Genomic DNA, 13532 nt, shown 5'->3' on the forward strand with positions numbered 1-13532 from the left:
AGCAGGTTCGCTGGCTGGAAGTTTGAGTCTCCGCCTTTGCCGAGGTCTGAGCGTGCAGAGGGAAAGAGGGGTAGCTACCCGGTGGGCCCCCGGGCGCGGGGAGAGAGGGCACCCCTCCAAACGCCTCCTTAAGGTGCGCAGCGGAGGTCGCTGCACGCACCCGGCGCGTGTCCGGGCTCGCGGCGTAAGGAGCTGAGGGCAGGGTCCCGGTGGCCGTCACTTCGCAGTGCCTGCCTGGGGCAAGGTTTTCTGGTCGAGTGACCTGGGCTCTGCGGCGCCCGCGAGAAACCAGGAGGCGGTCGACCCGGGCTTAACTCCTCCGAGCGCTGTTGATAAGCAGGGAGGGAGACCGAAGCTGGCTGCCGCCCCGATCGCCGCGGCCGGGGAGGTGTAGACGCCCCGGGAGCCGCCGGCCCGATGGGCTGGCTGCAACCAGGCCAGTCCCATTCCGCGGGCATCTCTCCCGCCGCCCCACCACTTCGCATCCCCTCCTGGCTCAGGATTTTGGGTTTGAGAGGCGGATCCGGGCGCCGAAGGGAGGATGCGCGGGGGACCCGCGGCCGAAGAGGGGTCTCCCGGGATCGCTCGCCGCCGTGGCGCCCGGTGCCAGGCCTAGCGTGGTCAGATTCCGGCTCCCCGGGCTTTGGCGGGAAGCTCGTTCACCTCCTCGTCCTCCTCTGGCTTTGTACCTGGATGCGGCTGGCTGTTTAGAGTTGGGGTTGAACTTTTCCTGCACTTGCGGAGTCCTGGGGACCCCCGGTAGGGGGCGCCGAGAGCGAGCGCTGGAAGAGGGCCTGAGGATGCTGGCTGGCTAGGAAGGCTTCCTCTGTGCCCGGTGAGTTGGTGGGGTCCGGGTGAGCAAAGCACAGGACCAGGCGGATCTTGCCATCATTTCCTAGAGGCGGAGGGTGGCGCGGTAGGTGATCTGTCGACCAGGGAGGGAGCTGTCAGCCTTGTTAGAAGGGATAGGAAAGGTGGTCAACAGACTCAGGTCCTTTAAATAGAAAGACTCCTTCCAGAGTTAAACGCATCCCTGTAAACTCTTCCTGTTTGTGCCTCTGCCTTCCTCCCCCCGACCTTTGTATTCACCCAGAAAGAAATGGGAATCAGGTGAAGAGAATGTGAGTTATGTTTAATATTGACATGAAGTTCTCCTCCAGGAGCAGATTAGTGAAAACGCCAGGAGTTACAAATGATTGTTACATCATTTTTTTAAAAATTAAGGTTTATGTTGAATCTTGTTTTTAAGAAAAGCAATTGTATGTCACAATCAGCTTATCCAGAAGAGCCCTGATGGCCAAGTTTGCAATCAACAGATATGTTATTAATTACAGAATTAGTCTTTCCTAAGGAGACCCAGAAAGACAAAATCAGACTTTACCAGGGAAGATTTTAACACCTAATTAGGATTGCTAAATTAATTGCTGGTTAATGCCACTTCCATTATTGAAGAGAGGGCAGAGTTTATCCTGCACTATTTTGAGTGACCAGTTCACACTTTCAGTTCAAGCAGATAATAGCTTAACTTGTGTACCATTTAAATAACTTTTCCTCTATGTCTGTGTTTACCCCAGAGGAAACAGGGATTTTGTACACCCAAAGATTTTTTTCCTTGTTTGTCTTAAATGAAAATAGCGATCTGACGTGCAACTGCTTGGGCCACTTGAAACAGATTTCTTTTTCCTTAAGTTTCTTTCTTGCAGAAACTTTGCCATGATATAGCAGCTCATCCATGGTGCTACATTAGTCATGCTAATTCTCTACATACTCATGGAACCCTTGGGGTGATGAGCTGGTACCCGCTTTTACATGCTTTTACATACTTTGCTTAACAGGGAGAAGATGGATGATACTAATCATTTTATGTCTTTTACAAATTGCACTAACTTAATCGGTTGTTTTAATGTCAAGCAGCTGTGAGATTCCTGCTGCGAGCAAAGCCTTTGGTCTCCTGGGTGGTAAAGCTTGTTTTTGTCCAAAAGAAGTTTTGGGGATGTTCAAAACTTGATAAAAATAAACCTGTGCTTTTCACTGCCGGTCTCCTTTTAAAATGATTCTTCTCCATTTCTGGATAGGATGAAACAAAGAAATGTGTAGTGGCTGTTACAAGATGTTGGCCAGTGCATGATAAATAGGTGCATATTCCCATAAACTTTTGCTTAAGTTTTAGAGTTTGTAGACCTTCTGAATCCCCAGCCACGGCTTTGCAGCAAGAAATCTTGTTCACATTAGAAGTGTTAAAACCCACAGACTCTTCTATGTGTTATATGCTAATTGCTCAAAATGAGAGATGCCAGCTCCTTGGGACTCTGTCCTTTGCTCCTGATACTAGAGAGAACTGCTTAGCCGAACCATTACATAGTTTTTATTAACTTGGTGATTATTTTTAATGATGCCAAATGTTATTCACATTGTTACTATAAAGTCACTGAAATGGAGGCGTTCCTTCTGATACACATACCAGAAAGTGGGGGAGGGGAAATTCCCCTCCTTCATTAAATGCCCAGCAGAGGTCTAAAGGAATTCCATTATATAAACAAGTAATCAACTCCAGAGTTAACTAAGAGTAGGATCTAATCCATAAGAAGAGGTTTGGATCACAAATCCTACAGTTTGTGAGACAGAACAAGTTAATTAGTTTATACTATGTCAGAGTCAAGGAATCCATTTTTGGAGTACTCTGTGTACAAGTGTTTGAGCAAAGTTCCACATCCTGCAATAAATCCTCCATAATTCTTGATTCTAAAATTGTACTATATTTGTGTTTTAAAATGCTTCTGAACTTGTTGCTATAGTTACACAGACAAGTTGCTTAGCGTATAATTATAACACCAAGGTGACACATTTTTACATTTGGAGTGAAATAATTTTTAAAAGGTAAGCTACAGTGTCTAACAAATTTCAGTTACACCCAAGTGCAAGCGTGTGTGTGGACCCTTGTCCATTTCTGCCCACCCGCATCTTTGTACGTTTATACAGAGAAAGTCAACTCTTTTCTTGAGTCTTAAGATGAGAACAAGTAAGCACTTTGAAGTTGTTTGTACTTGTCTTTGTGTACTGTTGTTAACATAGACATTTTCACATATGTTCCTGGCAGCCTTTTAAAATTGAGATGCAGAAGTTTTGTTGAAAATTACTGGTTTTTATCACTCTGTTTGCTGCCTTGTAGAAATGATCAGTCGTAGATAGGTGGCAACCTGAGGTTTCTAATTCCTGCACATATTGGTAGCATCTTAAAGATTAAATTCAACAAGTGAGGAGTGGCTAGCTCGTTGGGAAGCTGTTTGAAGAAGCAGCTTTTGGTGTGCTTGATAAAGATGTCACTGACTTCTGTGATGAATTTATCAGGTACTGGTTATCCAGATTACACAGAATCAATTTCTAATGGCAAGAAACGAGGAGAAAAATTAAAGCAAACTGGAATATATATAGACAAACTTGTTTTGATTCAGAATTTATACCAAACAGAACAAAGCAAATGAAAACTTGATCCAAGAGAAGGTCCAGTATAACAATTAAGTTATTGTTATGTACTGGTATTGACACAACTAATCTTTTTCATCTAAAGGTTCTAGATCTAGGGGTACTTGGCTCTGAATTTCACAGAGTATTCTGAAGCAACTTCAAAGCCAAGCTATAGGTCCCTGGGGCATGACATTTAAAATAGGATTAGCCCAATGGTGGGCTCAAGGAAACAGAAAATTTTCTCAAAGGAATTGCTGTTGTCTTTTTCTTTACCTTCTTTTATTGTCCAAGATTAATGGCTGTTTGACAAGAGCGAAGTTGAGCACTTTACTTCTCTTTCCTAAGTTTTAAAATGAATTAGTGTGGTACTGTTGCATTTGGAAAAAATGAAATCATTCCATTCTTTACTCTTTTTTTCCCCTACATACACTCGAATTGGTTTCCTGATTAATATTGAAGAACACTAAATTTTTAAAAGAGTAAATTTTTAGAGGATAATTTCTTTGCTTTCTGGAAGGCCATGAACTCACTAATCTTTATCTTCCCATCTATCATTCTTTACTTGTCACCATCTCTCTGGGAAATCGGCTACCCTAGGGTTCATATAGAATGATGAGGAGGTACATATTGGAACAATTTTATTTTATGTTGCATTTTTATGTCCATTTGCGAGTAGATCACATTACTGCAATAGGTAATTCAATTACAGATATGTATGATAAATAACCAGGAGATGGATGCTATCAGAAGGCAATTCTCCTGGAGAAAATAATACTGTATTTGCTGAAATGTGAAATTAAGTTCTAGGCAAGTGACAGTCAAGATTGAGCATGGCCAAATTGTTCACAGGAAAAAGAGCCTCTTTCAGTCAGTTCAGATTCACCCAACATTTGGCAATGATATATGATATGCCTATGCAAAGAAAAAGCAGAGTCAAAGAAAAGAAAAGAAAGCAATAAGAAAAATTCTGCTAAGCTGTGTCCTGTGAATTGTCTGCAGAAACATAGAATGATTAGTGCCTGGCTGTTAACTTCCCGGAACGGATGTGTTCCTCACCAACTGACCCCCAATACAATTCCTTACAAAGAGCTTCCCTTTCTGTAAAGAAAACTGGAGATGTGACCTGTCTCAGGGAGCTGAACTCAGTCAGCCACCAAGGATGCAGCTGCCCGCTGCCAGGACTTCGCCGGGACCTGGTGCCAAGCAAGCGCCCCGGATGGAGGCCAGGGACATTTATGGCTGGACAGGCTGCAGCCAAATGGGCTTTAGCATCACAACTGGCTGCTGTGATTTCCTTTAGCAATTACAGGGCCCAGATTTAGATCTGCTGTAAAACTTTACCGATTGTAAAGCTGAGAACATTGTTTGTGACTGGCACGGCATAAAGCAAACATAATCCCTTGGGATGCTAACCTCCCTTTGTTCAACGGACGTTGCCATGAAGCCATTGTTCGTGCCAGTTGACGTGTAAGTCGGGACGGGAGAAGTTGCTTCTGAGACACCCCTCAAGTCAGTTCCTCGGTGTGTGCTAGCTGTGAACTTGACTTTGGGAGACTTAGTTCTGGGAAAGCTGGGAGGAATAGTTGCCAGGAGCCTGGGCTCTGATAGATTGCTTGATTAACTGGGCAGGGCACTTAGGATGGCAGCGGAGAGGTCCCCAGGGGACAACACGCCTGCTGGGCTGGAGCAATGTTGGTGGTTCCAGGCCATCTGGTGAGGGGTGGTGAAGGCAGGCCCCAAGTTTGGGCCTGGAGGACAGGTCAAGGGGACAGTCTTGATGCAATGAGAAAAGCAAGCCAGCCGGACTGGCTGCCCGCCAGGTGTGGGTACCATCCTGGCAGGTGGCTGCTGCTAACGTGCAGGAAGAGCCAGGGGGCCTGGGCCCTGCAGCGGGCTGGAATCTGTTCCTGGTTGGGGGGATGAGCGCCTGAGCTCATCCAAGCACCCTATGTGATCCTGGCCCCGCCGACGTGACTCAGTCCCACCACTGTCTCCTCCTCCTGACCTCAGCCCCTTTGGCCTCTTCATGTTCTCTTCCTTCTGCTCGGAAAGCTCCCCGCCACTCCCCCTACCCTTGCCCCACCCCCCACAGCTCATGGCTTCCAGATCTGGCCTCTCGGAGGGCTTTCTCTCAAGTGTCCCATCTTCAGAAAGGCATCTTCACATCATACTAGTTAGGACACCATCCCCTCCCTCTTTCCTCTCTTCCTCAGCCTCTTTTTCTTTTTGTAGTTTTTTGCTCCAACCCAACATACTGTATTGGCTTAAAGTCTTTAACCAACTTTAGAGCTTCAGAGCAAGACAATACTGCCCCTAGTGAATCTGTGTTTAGAAGAGCGCCTGGCACACAGGCTGCCCTGGGTTCAGGTATGTGGTGAGTGAATGAATGGGAAAATGCTTTTATGTGGTATGTAAATAGTACAGTCTGCGATACAGTGTCCTGGATAAAAGCTATGGGTTAAAACTTTGGGGGCCAACTGTGGAAGCTAAAAACTAGGTGGAGAAAAGTGTTTCGGATACTCCCAAACTGATTTACTGACATCGTCTTGAAATACAGATGTCTTTGTGAGCCAAGGACCGTGAGCTTCATATTTCCTATACAGGGCCGTTTGCCCAGTTGTAAATGCTTGTTCAATGAATCCGTGACCTTGCTGAACTGGGAAATTAGCATAAAACACTTTGTGTGTATTCTAATAGTTTATGTATATTAAAACATAAAAAAGTGTAATTCAGGGCTGTTTATTTACTGAGAATAGCAGCCCTTGCCTCTGCCACCCACAGGCAGAAAAATTCCAGGCACTGTATTGTATCCTCATGACATTTTCACACATTACAGAGACTTTTCGAAATTCCAGAAAAAGTTTAGAACTGTGGAAGCCTTTCTTCTTGTATTGCTGAGATGAGGCCCATGAGCCCTGTCATTTAGTTGGATTTATAGATTTAATAAGCTGAAACAGATGAGTGGATAAACAGAGTGTGGTCCAGCCATACAATGGGCTACTATTCGGCAATCAAATGAATAAACTCTTGATATGGGCCGCACTGAGTGTGAACTTTAAAAGATTATGCTTTGTGAAAGAAGTCAGTCCCCAAAGACCGTGTGTCGTGATTCCTTTTATGTGAAATGTCTAGAACAGGTAAACCTGTGAAGACAGAAAGCAGATCTGAAGTTATCTGGGATTGGGGCTGGGGATTGGAAGAAACTGCTAATGGGCAGCTGGGGTTTTTCAGGGAGATGGAAATATTCTAAAACTTGATAATGGGGACAGGCACACAACATGTGCATTTACTAAAAATCATTGAATTGTACACAAATGGTATGTAATCTATGCCTCAGTGAAGTTGTGTAGTTCCAACTTGCTGCTGCTAAGTCACTTCAGTCGTGTCCGACTCTGTGCGACCTCATAGATGGCAGCCCACCAGCCTGCCCCGCCCCGGGATTCTCCAGGCAAGAACACTTAGCACCGAAGAAATCCAAAACCTCAAAATGCAAGAGGTACATAAGATAGTGACAATAATTTATAATGTTCTGAGTGGTTACAATGTACCAAAACATTTTATCCACTTAAAAGAGAAAAGAGCTCTGGGGCATACTCTCTAAAGAGTTCTTTGAACCACCCATGGCCTAAACAAATCCTGGTGTGTTTCCTGGGAATTGTGTCTGTGTTTCCAGGATTTTCACAAAGCCCAGTGCTGATGCCACCGGATGCTGGGTGAGCAGCATCTCTTTGATCCCCAGGCATTTCCTGGGAAGTATATCAGAGCTGTGATCTCTGTCCTGAAAACAAGCAAACCCAGGTTGTTTCCAGATGAGACCTGGAACCAAGTCAAATCAATTAAACTCATCTGACCCCTGGGCCACTCGGTGTTTGCTGCACACCAGTTTCCAGTTGTCTACTGAGGATACTTCTCTTTTGCCAGTTTTAAAAATGTTTATGGTGTTATTTATTATTATTATTTTTGGCTGTACTGGGTTTTCATTGTAGTGCACAGGCTTCTCATTGAGGTGACTTCTCTTGTTGGGGTGTACAGGCTCCGGGCACGTGGGCTTCAGTTCAGTTCAGTCACTCAGTCGTGTCCGACTCTTTGCGACCCCATGGACTGCAGCACGCCAGGTTGTCCTGTCCATCACCAGCTCCTGGAGCCTACTCAAACCCATGCCCATTGAGTCAGTGATGCCATCCAACCATCTCATCCTCTGTCGTCCCCTTCTCCTCCTGCCTTCAATCTTTCCCAGCATCAGGGTCTTTTCCAGTGAGTCATTCTTCACATCAGGTGGCCAAAGTATTGGCCACAATCACAGGGAACTAATCAAACTGATCAGATGGACCACAGGCTTGTCTGACTCAATGAAACTATGAGCCATGCCGGGTAGGGCCACCCAAGACAGATGGGTCATGGTGGAGAGTTCTGACAAAACGTGATCCACGGGAGTGGCAAACCGCTTCAGTATTCTTGCCTTGAGAACCCCATGAACAGTATGAAAAGGGCTTCAGTAGCTGTGACTCATGGGCCCTAAAGAATGGGCTCAGTAGCTGGGGCTCACGGGCTTAGCTGCTTCATAACATGTGGAATCCTCCAGGACTGGAGATCTAACCCGTGTCCCCTGCGTTGGCAGGTAGATTCCTTTCCACAGTGCCACCAGGGAAATCCTCTTCTGCTAGTTTTATTGGTACATGGGCATCGCTCTGGGTGGCGGTGGGGGGTGGAGAATCTTGGAAAACACACCATCTCCTGGTCTCATTAGAACTGCAGGGTCTGGAACTCCAGAGTGTGGCTCTGCTCACCGTAGAACACTGCTTTCCTGGGATGGGGCAGAGTGCGTGGTACCTGCTTCTGTATCCTTGTTCACCTAGCAGAGCATCTGCTTCTGCTGGTGAGGTTATTCTAACAGCCAGAGCTGGTGGTGGGATGCAGGTTTTTGAATGCTCAGAGCCCAAACAGTTAAACTGGAGAGGGCCCTTTTTCCCCATTAGAAGAGTCATTAGAATCATTTCTGGCTCTTCCTCTCTGCTTTGACATATTCTGCAGTTAAAGCACAAGCTGAGATTCAGTTATGGGCAGAGGTACATATGAATTGCCTGTAATTTCCTTGCTCTTCGACTATTGTCTCTGGATGGGAGTGTCTTTAGCTCTTTCCTCTTGTTTATGGCAACTTCCATCTGTTTAGTGCCTGAGAATCCTCTCTGCCTCCTGCCTCAGGGCTGGCTTGGCTCTCTCTTGGGCACCTTACCCTCCCCACACCAGTTGGTTTCCACATGGTGACTTTCCGTGGGAGTGTTTACTTTGGCAAAGAGGGTCCCGGCTCCAGATACACTGGGCAGGAGATGGGGGCTTTCAGGGCTCATACGCCTCTTTATATTAGTGGTGAAGTATTGCTCTCCAGTCCTGGGATGGTTTGGGCAGGTGTTTGCAAAGAATGTCTAATTTCTTCAGCCCTTGTAGTGGTCATATGCAGAAATTGAGATGGACAAGAGTTTTAAATATTGACCTCTTACCAGTGTAATTTCTGACTCACTCATTCTGAGTTTGCCTCCTCCCAAACTGGCAGCCTAACTTACACACAAATTAAGAGTAAAATTTATAAAATGACCATGTTTTTCTGTTACCAACCCTAAATTATTACTCACCCTTGGTAAGTAGTAAGGAGTTCTTTATGAGATTGCATTAATATTTCCTTCTGCTTATTAGGTGGCAAAGGAGTGGGTGACATTTATTTTTTGATGTCACTTTTGGTGGCTTTAATTGGTCAATAAAGTACTGTTTAGGTGGGTACTTTTGGTGGTGGTTTTCTTTCATTTGCAATGAGCTAATGTTCTCCATATTTTAAGGGTAACTTGTTAAGCATTCAATTAAAGAGATCGACTGGTTACATGATGAGAGAAATTTCCATCTTGCCAGGACAGAGACTTAGTTTGGAAACACAAGGAATAAGAAAATGATGCCATTTTTCTCTTGTTTTAAGACCTCCTTTTAGAAGCATTGTTGATTTGTATTGGATCTGAGAACTGGAGTTGATTGTAATTAAAGCAAGATGTAGTGTTACATACAGAATTCTGTGAAGACATTGCCCTAAGTGGGAAAAATGTATTAGACCATTAGTTTTGATGATTTGTTTTATTTTTTCCTAACCATTTCTTTTTCTGAAAAGCATCCAGATGCTAAGATCAAATACTCATTTTGGACAGTCTAGCGTGTACTGGATCCTACCTTTGTTAGGTGGTTGGATGACAGGGAAGAGCCTGGAACGTTCACTTCACAGCCTGGAACGTTGCTACTGCAATCCCTTGTATCTGCTGACACCTCCTCCTGCTGTCCTTGTTCTGAAGTGTAAACTTGAAGGGTTTTTGACAGTATGTCAGGGAAAGAAAACTTCTTTAATGTTTGAGCTAGAAGTTAAAGTCGGGCATTTTATTTATTAAGTTTAATATTTCTGGGCTGTAAGTAGAGAAGAAAGATCATGTTTGACAGAGCTGGGGTCCAGGCTACAGATGTTGAAACTTTGCCTGAGGTAAGGTGACCAGATGTCCAATGTGGAAAGGTGCTTGCTGGACAGTGGTTTCTTGTTCTTTCTGATGAATGAAAGAACTGTTGCTCCTCCAGTATCCTTTGATAATCTTTTTATCTGCTCCATCCCCCCACCCCCAACCCCAATCACAGGGATTCTTCTGCGGTCCCTCCTTATCCTGACCTTTCTGTGGCCAATTTCTCTGCTAACCCAGCTGCCTTTTTAGTAATGCATTTCTCCTTCACCATGAAGTTCTGAGCTGAGCTCGAAAATTCCGATTGGCCCTAAGTTTCTAACAAGGCCCAGCTCACTCTCTGGCCCTCCCCTCCTGTGTTTCAGCCCCTGGCCCTGTGGGAAGGGAGCTGGCCAGGCTTTGTCCAGACAGTGGCAACTTCAGTGCCTGGCTCTAAGCTCTGGGGGTTCCGAGCTGCAGCTGGATGATGTAATATCAGAGGTGTCATCGATGGGCATCCCTCATAGCTCAGTCTGTAAAGAATCTACCTGCCATGCAGGAGACCCGGGTTCGATTCATGGGTTGGCAAGATCCCCTGGAGAAGGAAATGGCAGCCCGCTCCAGTATTCTTGCCTGGAGAATCCCATGGAGAGAGGAGCCTGGTGGGCTGAAGTCCATGGGGTCGCAAGATTCGGACACGACTTAGCCACTAAACCATCACCACCACCATCATCGATGGACATGCTCTTTTGCTCAGCCTTATTCCTGGGCTGGTTCATGTGGGCTCATGAGGTCAGTCCTTCTCTAGGTCAGTTATAAGTGTGACGGGAATATGGTGGTGATTTAGTTCCCTGCCTTTAGTTTCACGTCTGATGGTGCTCTCGAGCTGGGAAAGGCAGGCATCAGCTTATTAGGTGAGAGAAGCCCTTGTGAGAAGGTAGTGGGGACTTCTCTACCCCTCAGCCTTTCGTCTTGGTGGTGGAGGTCGGAAGCCTTGGAGCTATGCTTCTCAAGGTCCTCCCTCCTTTCCACATGGAACTCTCACTTCCTTGGCCCCTGGTCACAAAGTTGGTGCCAGGAAAAGTGGGGATACCTGAACCTAGGTGTTTGAGGCAACAGTCCTTCCCACTCTGCCTGTCTACCCCTACTTCCTTTACAATGTACATCTGAAACCAGTGCAAATGCCTTCTGTGAATGGAATTTGTGTGGTGGTTGGGGGTGGGGCTGGTGGGGTGGAGACAGGAGGGCCCAGGAGCCCCGCACGTCCACGCAGTGGTTTATTGGCTGTCAAGGCTTTCCAAGCCGACTCCCAAGTCAGGCCTGGAGCCAAATTTACTTTCCGTCTGTCAGCTGTGATGGAATTCCTAGGTCCTATCCCCAGCTTGTGAAAAGAAATCATTCGGGGAACTGCAAGCTGGCAAGTAAGTATTGCAAAGGTTCATTCACTCGAAAGCTGATGCCTACAAATGTTATTTAACTTTGAACAGTTTCTCTGGGCCCACCTGCTGGGGTTCCATCTCCCTGGAACCTGGTTTGTGTTGGTGCAGAGGAAAGCCCTTGGGGAAGGGCAATGGTGGGCATCTTAGTAGACATGTCCCAGAGATGGTACCGGCCGAAGGACTTTCTGGATGTCTCCACCTTGCTCATTCCTGATCCAGGCATTGTTCAGTAAGGTCCATTTCTTTTGAACTCCATGGAGTAAATAACAGTGCTTGGAATTCAGATGCTGAAACTCTAAAACCCAGTTAGGACTGTAGAGTCAGGTTTCACAGTCGTCAGACCTCCTGTCAATTCAGATACCTTGAAGACACTTTTAAAAAGAGTGTCTGTCAGTGAATTAATTGCTTTTTGAAGGAGGATCAAGAAAGTCAATGCTTTCAACTTGGACCATGGCTACAGGGGAGACCGATTTGCTAACCTGGGGAGGAGTGACACCCCTTACGGCTTTGATTAGGAAGAGCACTTCCCAGTGTCTACAGAGTATTTAAAAAAGACTTCTTTTTCTCATATAATGAAAATAATATCAGAAGATCAAGCACTCCAGGTACAATTTATTTGTACAGTTGATTTATAATATTCATTTTTCTCTTTCTGACTCACTTTACTCTGTATGACAGTTTCTAGGTCCACCCATACCTTTATAAATGACCTGGTTTCTTTTTTTTTTTTTTTTTTGTGTGGCGAGTATTCTGTTGTATATATGTCCCACATCTTCTTTACCCATCTGGTGATGGACATTTAGGTTGCTTCCTTGTCCTGGCTGTTGTGAATAGCACTTCAGTGAATGATGGGGTACATGTGTCTTTTTGAATTATGATTTTTCTCTGGGTACATGCCCAGTCATGGGATTGCTGAATCATATGGCAGCTCTATTTTAGGTTTTGTAAGGAACCTCCATACTGCTGTCCATAGCGGCTATACCAACCTACATTCCCATCAACAGTGTAGGAAGGTTCCCTTTTCTCTACACCTGCTCCAGCATTTATTGTTTGGAGACTTTTTGATGATGGTCATGCTGACCAGTGCAAGGTGATACCTCATATAGGCCCTGAAAAATGAAAGTGAAGTCACTCAGTCATGTCTGACTCTTGGTGACCCCATGGACTGCAGCCTACCAGGTTCCTCCACCCATGGGATTTTCCAGGAAGGAGTACTGGAGTGGGTTGCCGTTTCCTTCTCCAGGGGATCTTCCCAACCTAGGAATCGAACCTGCATCTCCCACATTGCAGGCAGACGCTTTACCATCTGAGCCACCAGGGTAGACAATATATGCACTGCTAAGTCGCTTCAGTCGTGTCCGACTCTGTGCGACCCCATAGACGGCAGCCCACCAGGCTCCCCCGTCCCTGGGATTCTCCAGGCAAGAACACTGGAGTGGGTTGCCATTTCCTTCTCCAATGCATGAAAGTGAAAAGTGAAAGTGAAGTCGCTCAGTTGTGTCCGACTCTAGCGACCCCATGGACTGCAGCCTACCAGGCCCCTCCGTCCATGGGATTTTCTAGGCAAAAGTACTGGAGTGGGGTGCCATTGCCTTCTCCAATATATGCACTACCATGTGTAAAATAGATAGCTAGTCGGGAGCTTCTGTATAGTGCAGGGAACTGAGCTTGGTGTTTGGCAATGACCTAGAAGGGTAAGATCAAGGGGTGGGAGAGAAGATCAGGAGGGAGGGGACATGTTTACCTATAGCTGATTCACTTCATTTGTTGTATGGCAGAAACTAACACAACATTGTAAAGGAATTATTCTCCTATAGAAAAGAACTATATTAGATTTCTTTGTTCAGGTTTGTAGATGGGAGCAGTATGAGCTTTGGAGTGACTTTGGGAAAGAACAGGCCAGATAAATATGCTTCATTTGATCTCTGGGATCCTGAGTACTTTGGTAATCTTTCAGAAAAAATCGCAGTTTTTCTTCTTGCAGTCAATGACTTGGCTGTTTTACATTAAGAGGGAAGACAGTGTCGTGACCTCTCAGCTAGTGAGTGGATTAGAGGGGAGACTCAGCCAGGTGCACGTCTCATGCCATGCTTTTCCTAAGTTTCACCCAGATCTTTGTCCTCTACCAAAATGCTCACCTCCATTGGTGCGTTGGTTTGGGGTCCAC

At 45.7% G+C, this 13532-nt stretch overlaps 1 protein-coding gene across 1 annotated transcript in view; it reads left to right on the forward strand.

Annotated features, from left to right (window-relative positions):
- Positions 1-13532, forward strand: part of SEMA5A (sema domain, seven thrombospondin repeats (type 1 and type 1-like), transmembrane domain (TM) and short cytoplasmic domain, (semaphorin) 5A) — a 559453-nt gene that overhangs the window by 349 nt on the left and 545572 nt on the right. The window lies entirely within an intron of this gene.

Source organism: Bison bison, unplaced genomic scaffold, assembly GCF_000754665.1.
Source record: "Bison bison bison isolate TAMUID 2011002044 unplaced genomic scaffold, Bison_UMD1.0 scf7180017864250, whole genome shotgun sequence".
In the NCBI taxonomy this organism is placed as follows: Eukaryota; Metazoa; Chordata; class Mammalia; order Artiodactyla; family Bovidae; genus Bison; species Bison bison.